The following is a 14209-nucleotide window of genomic DNA, read 5'->3' on the forward strand; positions in this document are numbered from 1 at the left end:
AATATGGTCTCTATTCTCAAGGAACTTATGATTAAACTGGAATATGCAGAGAAAAAAAATGAAAGTAGTCTATTCTTTTGTTCTAAATGTTCTATGCTTTTTCTTCACAGCACTTATCTTGATTTGTATCACTCTTGTGAGTGTATCTCTCTCTCTCTCTCTCTCTCTCTATATATATATATATATATGTTTAATGCTGTGTCCTCCTGTACACTGTAAGTTCCATTAGGAAAGGCAACTTCATCTCGTTTGTTTACAGCTGTGTCCTGGTATCTACACAGTGCCTTCAAAATAGTAGACACTCAATTAATGTTTGTTGAATGCATAAATGAATGAATGAAATGAAATGGGTAGCATGGACAATAAGAACTGTAGGAGGTGAGAGGAAGGAACACTTACCAATGACTGGAATGGTTGGGAAAGCTTTATGGAGGTTCTAGGACTTTAGTAGGATACTGAAGAAAGGGTAAGGCATAAATAAGGTACATGACATATTCAACACAAGGACTTGTATGGCTGGAGTGGAAAGTTTATTCCCTTTTGCTGGAGTTGGAGCAAACTCTCTGGAGTTGGTGGGTTGGGGTCACCAGTGTTATATTCGTTGAACTTGAACTATGTTGTTACTTGGACCCAAAGGAGGAAAATGTAATTTAAGAAACAAATGAAGATTAGGGCTGAGGAGGGAACTCAGGGTTGAGAGAAAAGAACAATATCTAACTAGTTTCCCAGCTGCCATTCTTGCTCTTCTTGCCATTCTCCACAAAGAAACCAGAGCAATCTTTTAAAAATATAAATCAACCAATATCTCTCATGAACTTAGATGAAAAAATATTCAGCAAAACATAGCTTATTGGATCCAGCAATGTACAAAAAATTTATATACTACGACAAAGTGGGGTTTATTTCAGGGATGCAAGGCTGGTTCAATGTTTGAAAATCAGTCAATGTAATCCACCATATTAACAGGCTAAAGGAAATTCACACAATCATATCAATTGATGCAGAAAAAGCATTTGACAAAGTTCAATTCACAATCATGAAAACTCTACAAAAAGTATAGAAATAGAGGGGGGACTTCTCAACTTGATAAGGAGCAACTACAAAAAATTCTACAGGTGACATTATACCTAATGGTAAAAAACCAAATGCTTTTCCCCTAAGATTAGGAAAAAGGCAAGCATGCTCACTCTTACCACTCTCATTCAGCATACTACCAGAAATTCTAGCCAGCACAATAAAGCAAGAAAAAGAAATAAATGTCATATATATTTGAAAGGAAGAAATAAAACTGTCTTGATTTGCAGACAATATGATTGTCTATGTAGACAGCCCCAAGGAATCTACAAAAACAATTTCTCAAAACAAAACAAAAAGTCCTAGCTCTCTCAGCCACCTTTCCATGCTTCCCTAATGGTGTGAATGACTGTCCTGACTGATGCTCTCAGGAGCATCAACAGTGCCTAAGAGAGAGGCCAATGACAGGTTCTTATTAGTCCATGCTCCAAAGTCACCAACTGGTTTCTAACTGTGACGATGAAGCATGGTTACATTGGCGAATTTGAAATCATCGATGATCACAGGGCTGGGAAAATTGTTGTGAACCTCATAGGCAGGCTAAATAACTGTGGAATGATCAGCCTCAGATTTGATTTGCAACTCAAAGATCTAGAAAAATGGCAGAATAAACTGCTCCTGTCCCATCAGTTTGGTTTCATTGTACTGACAACCTCAGCTGGCATCAGGGACCATGAAGAAGCAAGATGAAAACACACAGGAGGGAAAATCCTTGGATTCTTTTTCCAGGGATGTAATACATACATGCAAATAAAATGCCCCAGAGGAAAAAAGAAAAATCTTAGAACAAATAAGTTCAACAAGGTAGCAATTTACAAGATGAACACACCAGGAAAATCTACAAACAAAATATATGTGGAAACTGAAATTAAACTGAAATTAAACACACAATACCATTTACAATAGCTCCACAGAAAATTAAATACTTAGATATAAACCTGACAAAACACATACAGGATCTGTATGCTAAAAATTATAAAATGCAGATGAAAGAAAACAAAGAAGATCTAAACAAATGAGAGATATACCATTTCATTTATTGTTCATTTATTGAAACTCAACATAGTAAAGATTTTAATTCTCCTCAAATTGATCTATAAGCTTAATGAAATTCCTATCAAAGTCCCAGCAAGCATTTTTTTATATTAGAGAAGCTTATTTAAAACTTTATGTCAAGCTAAAAGAACTAGAATAGCTAAAACAAGTTTGAAAAGGAACAGTAGTAATGTCAGAGGAATCACTCTATTTGATGTTAAGTTTACTATATGGCTACAGTAGTGAAGACAGTGCACTACTGATAGAAAAACATATAGATCAATGGCACAAAATAGAGAACCCAGAAATAGACACACACAAATATGCCCAAGCGATTTTTGACAAAGTTGCAAACGCAATTCAATGGAAGAAGGCTAGCCTTTTCAACAAATGGTGCTAGGGCAATTGGACACCCTAAAGCAAAAAAATAAATTAAAAAAATAAAAGAAAAATAAAAGAACCTTGAGCTAATCCTTACAGAATTAACTCAAAATAGGTCCAAGATTTAAATGTAAACATAAAACCACAAAACTTTTAGATAAAACATAAAAAATCTTCAGGACTTAGGATGAAGTAAAGACTTCTTAGACTTCACACCGAAAGCACAATCCAAAAAAAAAACCAAACCCCAAAAAAAGAGAATATGATAAATTTGACTTCATCAGAATTAAATACTTTTACTCTGTGAAGACTTTGTTAAGAAGATGAAAAGATAAGCTACAGCTTGGGAGAAAATATTTGCAAATCACGTATCTAGCAAAGGGCTACGTTCTAGAACATACAAAGATCACTCAAAATTCAACAGTACAAACAAACGATCCAGTTAGAAAATGGGCAGAAGACATGTAGAGACATTTCACTGAAGTACAGATGACAAATAAGCACATGAAAAGATGTTCAACGTCATTAGCCGTTAGGGAAATGTAAATTACAACCACAAATAAAATATCACTATATGTTTATCAGAATGGCAGAAATAAAAATTAGTGATAACACCAAATGCTGGTGAGGATACAGAAAAACTGGATCACTAATCATACATTGCTGGTGGGAACGTAAAGGTACAGCCACTCTAGAAAACAGCAGTTTCTTTTAAAACCAAAAAATCACTTACAGTACAATGCAGCAGTCTCACTCCTGGGCATTTATTCCAGAGAAATGCCCACTCATGTTCATGTAAAAACCTGTACAAGAATGTTCATATTATTCATAATACCTAAACCCTGGAAACAACCCAGATGTCCTTCAATGGATGATAAACAGGGCATTTATTCCAGAGAAATGAAAACTTATGTTCATGTAAAAACCTGCACATGAATGTTCATATTATTCATAATAGCTAAACACTGGAAACAACCCAGATATCCTTTAATGGATGATAAACTATGGTACATACCTGCCATGGAATACTACTCTGCAATAAAAAGAAACAAAGTATTGACATAAACAACCAGGTGGATGGATCTCAGGGAAATTATGCTTAGTCAAAAAAGCCAATTTCAAATGGTTACATACTGTATGCTTCCATTTATATAATATTCTTGAACTGTTGTAAATATAGAGATGGAAGACAGATTAGTGGCTGCCAGGGATTAGGGCTTTGGGGGAAGTGGGAAGAGTGGCTACAAAGGAGTTACATGATGGAACAGTTCTGCTCCTGTCCCATCAGTTTGGTTTCATTGTACTGACAACCTCAGCTGGCATCAGGGACCATGAAGAAGCAAGATGAAAACACACAGGAGGGAAAATCCTTGGATTCTTTTTCCAGGGATGTAATACATACATGCAAATAAAATGCCCCAGAGGAAAAAAGAAAAATCTTAGAACAAATAAGTTCAACAAGGTAGCAATTTACAAGATGAACACACCAGGAAAATCTACAAACAAAATATATGTGGAAACTGAAATTAAACTGAAATTAAACACACAATACCATTTACAATCTTCATTGTGGTGGTGGTAAGACTACTCCTGTTATAAAATCACCTCAAAATATAGACACGCACACACACACACACACACACACAAGTACAACTATAGAACTGTTGAAATCTGGATAAGCTCTGTGGGTGGCAGCAATGTCAATTTCATGGTGTCATTATTGTACTATATTACATATAGGTACTCTATATATTGTATGTATATAGTTATATAAGTTACTAACATAGGGTGAGGAGGGGTGAAGTTTCAGGAGACCTGTCTGTACAGTTTTATGCAATTCCTGTGAATCTATAATTATCTCAAAATAAAAAGTTAAAAAATGTAAATCAGATCATATCAGATCTCTTACTTAAAATCAGTAGGAGACTTACTAATCAGAATTAAAAGAAAATTCAAGTTCCTTCCCTTATGTCATCTTCTCCCTAACTACGTCTCTGACCTTATCTCACTCTCCATCTTATTAGTAAAGCCACGCACATCTTCTTTTGCCTACTCTGTGCTCTTTCACATGCCCAAGATGTTTCACTTGTTTCCTTCGTGGAAAGCTCCTCACATATCTCATCTGCATGTCTTATCATTCAGACTCACCTCAGTCACCTCCTTAGAGAACCTTCCCTTTGCCCCCAGTCTAAAGCATCCCTGTCCACTCTGTTACCCTCCATGACATTACACATTTCATTCCTTCCTAGCACCTGCCATTATCTGAATTTACCTTTGATCTTTGTTTATCAACTGTCTTCCTCCTTTGGAATGTAAACTCTATTAGAATGGGGTCATGCTGTCCTATCTCTAGCGGTTTAGACAGTGTCTGGTCCTCAACTCCAAGGGCCTTCCCCCCTCCGCCCCAACACACACACAATAAGCAGCATTCCTCTTGCCCTTCAGGTTCTGAACAACTTCAAGAAATATAATAAAAGGGTAAAGACAGAAGTGAAAATATCACCTATATTACCAGTAGGGGCTAATTTGGAAGCGTAGCCTAGGCAAAGCTAACTGGTTGTGGAATTAGGCAGCCTTACCCATTGGGTCCCAGCCAACTCTGGGCTGGATTAAGCCCTCCTTCTCCAGCACGTGGAACATAAATGCATGCTAAATATTTTGTAAAGGAAAGAGGGAAGAAATAAAGGCTGTGACAAATCTCTGAGTCCTCTCTCATATTGGGTTTGGGAATAAGGCACAGAGGCCTGCTGATTTAAGGATACCGGGCCCAGATGGAGGATAGGGTGAAGGTTAGAGACACAGGTAGGAGGCAGCCCATAGAAAATCTCACATGCCAAGGCATTAGGAAGCTGTTCAAAAGGAAGTTGGGGAGATGGTACATCTTTTAATCCAATTCCATCAGCTCATTTATTTTGGTGCTATTTTCATTATTTGGGGGGGGAGGTGTGAGTGATTGCTTTTCCTATGACTAAGCTCACATCAGTACTCGACACAGGTACAGTATTAAGCAATCCATCAGCCTTAATAGAGTTTATGTCTTTCCCATAACTTTCTTGTCTCAAAAATAGTAAAAGCACGCCTAACATGCCTACTTGTCAGCTACTATAAGGTGCCACGTTAATTGGAAGTGGAATTTAAAAAAAGGTAACTCATGAGTTCCAAACCATCACCACAGTATTTCCTTTAATGGAAAAATGAAAGTTTTGGGGAGCCAGATAGTTATATTGTCTGGAGCAATCTGGCTACAGTCATGAATAAGAGATTTTAAAAAGGTGAGTGTGAGCAGAATCAGAGGAAAGGAATACAGGATATTCAAAAGTATGAGGGATAAACAATACAGCAAACTTGAAAAAGAAAACCTTTAAGAAAGATGAAATGATGGGGCTTCCCTGGTGGCACAGTGGTTAAGAATCCGCTTGCCAATGCCGGGGATACGGGTTCGAGCCCTGGTCCGGGAAGATCCCACATGCCACGGAGCAACTAAGCCCGTGCGCCACAACTACTGAGCCTGCGCTCTAGAGCCCGCGAGCCACAGCTACTGAAGCCCACGTGCCACAACTACTGAAGCCTGTGCACCCTAGAGCCTGTGCTCCGCAGCAAAAGAAGCCACCGCAATCAGAAGCCCGCGCACCGCAACGGAGTAGCCCCCGCTTGCCACAACTAGAGAAAGCCCGTGTGAAGCAACAAAGACCCAACGCAGCCAAAAATAAATAAATAAAATAGGGCTTCCCTGGTGGCGCAGTGGTTGAGAGTCCGCCTGCCGATGCAGGGGACGCGGGTTCGTGCCCTGGTCTGGGAAAATCCCACATGCCGCGGAATGGCTGGGCCCGTGAGCCATGGCCGCCACTGAGCGGCGCGTCCAGAGTCTGTGATCCGCAACGGGAGAGGCCACAACAGTGAGAGGCCCGCGTACCGGAAAAAAAAAAAAAAAAAAAAAATTAATTAAAAAAAAAGAACAAGATGATGCTAATATTTAAAAAAAAAAAAAGATGAAATGATGTCTCTATTCTGAACCACCACCATCATCAAATGGCCACAATGTGTGTTGGACACACACCCAACTTTCTCTTGACAGTTTCCCCATTATTTCTCCAGATATATATGTGTAAAGATAAATTTTAAAATATAATACATATATTTCTATTTTTCCAGTTTGTCCTGTGCCTACTGAGCAAGCTTAAGCCCACGTGTATGCTCTGCTCTGTCAAATGCTTCTGTGTGCATGTGTGTGTTGTGTGTGTGTGTGTGTTTATACACTGGGGAAATAGGAGTGAGAGGTGCTGTGTGTAAAAACAAGATATACTGTGTTTTGCCGTCATTTTAGGATTTTAAAGAGTTGTAATGGGTCACTAACAGCTTGGGGTACTAGTTTTTCTCCTTGTTTTCCTGTGGAAGAAGAGATCCAGAGCCCCAGAGTAGCATGAAAGGAGGGAAGGGGAGGGGAAACACAGATTTTTACTTACTTCACAATTTTACTTAATGCCTATTTATAAAAACCAATCCTTTGAAAATGAACAGACCTCTCCACATTAATCAACGTTGCTCAGTGTTGCAGAAAAAAAAATATAAATCAACTGACATTTGAAAATGTCTTTTAGTCAGAACTTTACCCATCTTAGTGAAAACCACAAGTGGCACCCTGTAACTCACAAGAAAGAGTTTTTGAGACAGATTTGGGGAGTACATTTCTGTAAATAAGGAAGATGAACTACTTGCTTGACAGGGGCTTAAACTTTTCTCATGTTTGTTATGGCTTGATTCATATCGCCATTTGATTTTCCAACTGTTTATCCCTTGTCCCCCAGGTGTGTCAGTCAGGGTCCTGGCAGGAAGCAGAAGTACACTCAGGTGGAATTCACGAGAATTGGACAAAGGGACTATTTACAGAGGTAAGGGCAGGTTAAGGCACCACGGGGCTAGCCTCAGGGTGGTGGTCTCTGCCACCCCTTGGGGCCCGTGGGAGCTGGTATCATGAAGGAGGGGATCCCCAGTGGGGGCTGAGGCTGCAGAGGGATGCAACCATTCCAGAACCATGTGCAGATCACAGAGGGATGGAGAAATACATTGACTTCACATTCCTTTAGCTCTCTACCTCCCTCTAGTACCTCCCATTCATACCTCCACGAACCCACCTGGAACCCAGAGGGCAAGGGAGCCCAAGGCCTATGGTCCACGGCAACTGGTTCCTTGGCACACAGAGCAGGCACAGGAGGAAGGCGAGGGTACCCAGTGGTGGCAAAAAGAGGGAAGTGTGCCAATTCATAACATTGTGCTTGAATTCCAGGTGAAAGAAAAATTAGATGCAGCAGATTCCCGCTGGATAGGACCATTCAGGAGAGAGGGTGAGATAAGAAACTTTATAGTTTTTTTTCTCATAAAAAACAATGCAGTTGCCCAGACCTGGACTATCCGAGGAGTGAAAGAAGAAAGAGAAGATAGCACATTCCAGACTGGTCTCCAGAGGCAGCAGGCAGCCCAGATTTGAAGCAACTACCCTAGGTTTGGGATGATTTATGCCCCTTCATGCCAGAGTGTTGCTCCATTTTGCCTGGAATTCAGGCAAAGTTTGATTTAAGAGGCCTGGGTTCTCTGAGAAATTGTCTTGGCCAAAGAAGTGCTGACTTAGCTCACCAGGTCTTCAATCCCTGAGGTCAAGCCTTGTGGCATCCTCCTCCTGGGTTGCTCCTGGCAGAGCCTGATGGACTCATATTACTGTCACTGTGTGCTGGTCAGAAGTCGTAGTGTTTGGAGTAAAGACAGGGATTATCTTGCCACCAGGGCTAGCTACATGGATGAAGTTAGAGTTCTTACAAGTGGCTGAGATTTGATGGAACATGAAAAGTCCCTTCTGAACTCCAGTGTTCTCCTTCAGAGGTCCTCTTTCTATCTTCTTTTTATTGTTGTTTACTTGTTCATTCATTCAGTAAGTATTTATCGAATTCAGTGGGTCAGGCAGAGCTACTATGTCTTTCAATTCTAGGATATTCTGCAATGCCATAGTCCTGTTTCTCAAGGGTATAAAGACGAATAAAATATAGAACATACAACGTACAACATACAAATTTAGGAAGTCTAGTGAGTGGGAGAAACGGGTGATAAATCACATTACAACATTGAGAGTACTGCAAAAGATACCAATCAAGAGTTGGAGACAGGACAGAGCAGTGAACTCTGCCTGGGGCAGTGTAATGACCTAGGAAGTCCCACATCATCTATTACTTGGGTTAAGTCATCAAACACCCATATAAAAACATGAACATTTCCTGGGAGATAGCTTTACCCATTAACAATTTTCAAGTCCATATTATAGAACATGATCAACTTCTTTCTTCCTATGTATGCTTCTCCTCAGCATTTAAGGATGCTCAAGCCTTGTACCTCCTAAAGAATTCCCCCTGGAGTCCACTTCCCCCACTGCTCCATGTCTCCTCTTCCCCTGTGTAGTAAGACTTCACACAAGAACTGTTTACTTTCTTGCCGTCATCATTTTCTTGCCTCCTAGTCACTCCTCATCTCCCAACTCACATCATCCTGGCTTCCACTCCAGCCACCATCAAAATGATCCTCCCTAAGATTAACAATGGCCTCCACATTGCTTGAGCCAATTGGCAACCTTTCAATCCTCAGCTTACCTGACCTCTCAGCAGCATTTGATGCTATGGACACCAGCTCCACTTGTTAACTTGGCATTTGTGAAACATTCTCCTGGTTTTTCTCCTTTTTTTAAAAATAGGCTTTAGTTTTTAGAGCAGTTTTAGATTCACAGTCATACTGAACGCAAGAGATTTCCCATATGCCCTTTTGCCACTGCATCGCACAGCCTCCCCCATTATCAACATCTTGCACTGTAGTGGTACCTTTGTCATAACTGATGAACCTACATTGACACATCATTATCACCAAAAGTCCATAGTTTACATTAAGCTTCACCCTTAGTGTTGTACATTTTATGAATTTGGACAAGTGTGTAATGACATGTATCTACCATTATTGTACACGGTAATTGCATTGCCCTAAAAACCCTCTGTGCTCTGCCTTTTCATTTCTCTGGGACCCGATTTTTGGGAAGTTTAGGGATTCTAATTCAGAACCAGAACGACAAAATGTCTGATTCCAAAGCTCGAAGCCCATAGTAATTATGTGCTGTTGTTTTGTCAATAAATACTTCCTGGTCAGTAGCCAGGTCAAGGAATTTCAGGCATACTTGTTTGAATATGGGCTTTTGAAATCTCAGTGGTTTTTCTCCTCCTTCTTAGTACTGTTTGCTGGATCACCCTCCCCTCTGTGATCTTCAAATGGTGCAATCCTTAAGGTCTTTTCCTAAGCCTCTTTTCTCTTATCCCTCTGTACTCTCTCCCCAAGTGAACTCATCTGCACTCATGGCTTCAACGATCATCTATATAATAATAACACTGAAAAGTATATCTTAGCCAAATCCTCTCTCCTGAGCCTCAGATCCATATATTTTGACATTTCCATTGAGGTGTCTAAAAGGTGTTGCAACTTCAGTTTATTTAAAACCAAACTTACAGTGTCCTGGGTCAAAACGGGCCTTTTTACAGTGTGTATTCTGACAAATAGCTCCACTATCTACCCAGAAATGCAGCATCATTCTTAATATCCTCTCGCCAGTCTCCCCAGCCACCAAGTTCCGCGGATTTTTCTCGAATCTCTCTCCAGTCTGATCACATCGCTCCTTCTCCAATGCTACCATCACTTCTCCCTTGAACCATGGCAATGGACTGCTAATTTGTTTGCATATGTTCACTGTCGTCTCTTCTCCAATTCATTCTCCACAGGGCAGCCACAGCCATCTTTTCAAAACACAGCATGACCTGCGTCTTTCCTCTGCTTAAAATCATTCAGCGGCTGCCTGCTGCCCTGAGCAAAATCCTTAACAAGGCCTAAGGCCCTGAATGACCCGGCTCTATCCTCTCACATCTCAGCCCAGCTCTTTTCACTCTACCCCTTGCTCTGACACACTGGCTTTCTTTTGTGCTGCCCATTTTTGTGTTTCTGTTTCAGGACCTGTGGAGTGCTAATTCTTCTCCCTAGAATTCTCCCTCCCCTCTTTTCACCAAATGAACTTAACAGATTTTCAATCTCGTTTCAAACACTACCTTCTCAGGGAGTTTTTCTTGAATTCTAGACTAGAAAAGACCCCTCCGTTATATGCAGTCATAACAGCTTATGCTTGTTGTAAGTTTGTAATTATATGCTTGCCTGATTATTTGATTCATACCTGTCTTTCCCTCTATACCGTAATACTCGTGATATCCGAGTCCATTTCTGCTTTCTCACTATGGGAACCCTAGTGCTTAGGGTAGTGTCAGGCACATGGTAGGTATTCAGTAAATATGTTTTGGAAGAAGGGAGACTTTGTAACCCGGAAGGGCTCAGGGGGAAAGTGACCAAGGGCAGGTGGGTTATGACATTTGGAATGACTTGGGAAAGACGTAGACAATTAGGTGGGTGGGCCATGACAGTGGTGACCTCTGGGCAGGAAAGAACGGAGAGGGCCTGTCAGGGACAGAGGGCATGTCCACAGGTGCCCTTTGAGCCTCTGTAAGGCTGTGCCTTGTGGGAGCAAGTGCCCAAACTCTGCCAGGAGACCTGCTTGTGAGGCCTGGATTTGATGCTAACTAGCTGTGTGTTTTCCCCTCTCATTCTTAATTTCATCTGTAAAATAACAGAATTGGATTATTATAGCAGTCAGGGCTCTTAGCTGCAAAGAAATATTGCCTCTGGGCAATTTCAACAGAAAATGAACTGATTGAAGGGCTGTTGGCCAGCTCACAGGATTCCTAGCAAGCTTGAAGAACCAGACGGAGAGAACTGGTAAGCACAGAGAAGACTGAATGGGCAGAACCGAGGCCAGCATCTCAGTGAAGGGCCAGACTCCCTCGAAGCCAGCACAGCTACCCACCGTGCCATTGAATGCTGAGCGACACAGTTTGTGTCCCTGCCGGGAGTGGGCAAGGGACACCCCTGTTGGCACCACTGGCTGTGCTGCCCTTGGGAACTGGATGTTGCTGCCTTTGCTGTTACTCTCGGAAAGAATGCTCTGCTTTCTTTCCTTTGTGTCATTAGTTTCTGACTCAAAAACCTGAGCAGGTGCATCTGACATCCTGAGCTCGGTGTGCGGGGGCAGGTGTGGGGATGGGGGCGAGGGCCGACTACGGCAGACTGGAAAACAGCTTCCTAGAGAGGGAGGCAGGCTCTGTTGGCCATCAACCCTCCTGAAACGGAGAGTTCCCCAGGGGAGGAATCAGAGGGTTCAGATCCCGGGCAGCCAATTAAATCGAACGTCCAGTACTAGGCAGTCTCGACGGTCCCTCCAATGCTAACAATCCATGCGTCCACCAACAAAATGAAAATGGATCCAGTCATCACCTCACACCCCTTTCCATTAACCTCAGCAACATAGAAAAGCTACGACATCAGCGTTTCGCCTCAGAAGATTTTGTTTGGTATTACAACTCCTTACTTCTAGGTACTTTGGAGACGACTCTGTGTGTCCTTGTCTTACATGTTTATTTGAGCCACTGAAGCCAGCCTGTGTTTCCTGGCTCCACAGCCCTAAAAATAGGGCATTTTTGAGTAGCCTAATAACCTGTTCAGAGTGCAGCAGGGCCTGTGCTGGTTTGTATTTTTAGCAGATGCTCTTTCTATTGGAGGATCTATTTTTAAACTAGCCAAATGTCAGTGCTCTCTCAACTGTCGATTTTCATTCTCAAAGACATGCTCGTTTGTTTGTTTGTTTTTTCCTGGTAGAATTTACTCTACCATATAAAAGGCACATTTCAGTCATTAATGGTTCCTTTTGGACAGAAGTAACATTTTCTTGCCCATACTCTACAGTATCTTTTTTTTAAACTTGACTGAGAACTAGGAGAATCAATGAAAAGGGAATATTCTGGAAGGAAAGGGTCCAGGATCTTGGAGTTGATTTATGGCACCTTCTTTTAATGCAGTTTCCACCATATCTGCTTCCTTAGGCAAGTAGCTTGCATTTAAAGCAGCCGAGCTGTGGGAACGAAGCAAGCTTTATAAAATCATTCAGTGTGAATAGCTGATTCCGGCTTAATTTGCTACCACTCCAAGGTAACATAGAGGTGTGAATGTAAAGTAACTTGACTGATGCTTTAAAAACCACCAGAGATCTTACACATCCAAATGAATGTGGAACTCCTCAAAGAGCCCCCTTTGGAAGGCATTGCACTTGGTCTGACAATGTGTTTTTGCTCAAGGCATTTTTGGAGTACCTTTTTCAGAACTACCTTCCCAGGCGTGGAATGAGGCTATGGAATGTCCTCAGTGATCTAAGCCATTATGTGCTTGGGGAACGTGGGGCATTCACTCAGAAGAAGATGCTGTCCCATTCTGGTGGTGCGTGTGTGTGTGTGTGGGGGCAGCGTTAAGTGTGGTCATAGTGGAGCAGGTGTGAACTTTGGAGTGAGATGTTTCGGGTTCAGTTCCTCTCTCTTCCAGTTACGAACTTGGTCAAGCTGCTCAACGTCTTAGAGCACCAAATTCCTTCTGTGCAAGATGAAAGAAATCCCCCCTTCCTCGTGGAGTTGTTGTGAAGATTAAATGTATTAACGTGTGTAGAGTTCTGGTACCTGGTAAACATTCAAAAAGTGTTAATACCCTTCTTGACTACACAGTTCTTCTAACACACTTTGTCTCCAGACAAATGAAGCTGCTTTGCTCTTCTGCTTTCAAGCCCTTCCTGTCTTTACTGATGTTCTTCCCCATCCCACCTCCCACCTATATTTCCCCCTCCTGCATCTCTGTATGTCCAAATCCTGTTTCTCTTTAAGGTCTGGCTCTAATAAAAATAATACTAATGAAGAAAGACATTAAGCAACTTGCTCAAGGTCTCACAACTCTCTTTTGTTTAAAATAAATTTATTTATTTATTTATTTATTTTTGGCTGCATTGGGTCTATGTTGTGATATGCGGGCTTCTCATTGCAGTGGCTTCTCTTGTTGCAGAGCACGGGTTCTAGGCTCTTGGGCTTCAGTAGTTGTGACATGCAGGCTCATTAGTTGTGGCTCACGGGCTCTAGCGTGCAGGCTCAGTAGCTGTGGCGTATGGGCTTAGTTGCTCCGCGGCATGTGGGATCTTCCCGGACCAGGGATCAAACCCGTGTCCTCTGCATTGGCAGGCGGATTCTTAACCACTGCGCCACCAGGGAAGCCCCAGGGTCTCACAACTCTTATGTAAGTGCTAGAGCCAGGCTTTGGGCGCAGGTCATCAGACACTAGTGTCAACACTCTACAATGTCTACACTACACTAGGCTACATTATACCCACGTGTATAAATGCCTCTTCCACCTTCTACATGAAGTTTTCCAGACCCCTCATTTAGAAACACCCTCTTCTGCCTTTGAATCACATATACTCCATTTACAAAGCTTTTCTTATGAAGCATTAACTTTCCACGTGGTATGATGATCATTTTGGTGATTAGTCTTACTGCCCTGCAAAATCGAGTGCTCAGTAAGTGTTACTTTTTCCACAGTCTCTTCTTAATATCTTGCATAATTTGTTGTAGGCGCTCAAGAATGTTTGTTGAGTGAATCGTTTAAAAAAATGTAAATCTGATCACGGCTCTCTGCTTAAAATGTTCCATTAACTTTAGGGTGAAAATGAAAATGTTCAATACAGCCAGAAGGTCCTGAGGGCCTAGTCTGCCGCCTCGTGCCTCACCTG

The 14209-nt window shown here is 41.7% G+C and overlaps 1 pseudogene; it reads left to right on the forward strand.

Annotated features, from left to right (window-relative positions):
* Positions 1–1407: 1407 nt before the first annotated feature.
* On the forward strand, positions 1408–10532 carry LOC132419746 (small ribosomal subunit protein uS8-like; annotated as a pseudogene).
* The last annotated feature ends 3677 nt before the right edge of the window (positions 10533–14209 follow it).

This window comes from Delphinus delphis, chromosome 1, assembly GCF_949987515.2.
Source record: "Delphinus delphis chromosome 1, mDelDel1.2, whole genome shotgun sequence".
Lineage (NCBI taxonomy): Eukaryota > Metazoa > Chordata > Mammalia > Artiodactyla > Delphinidae > Delphinus > Delphinus delphis.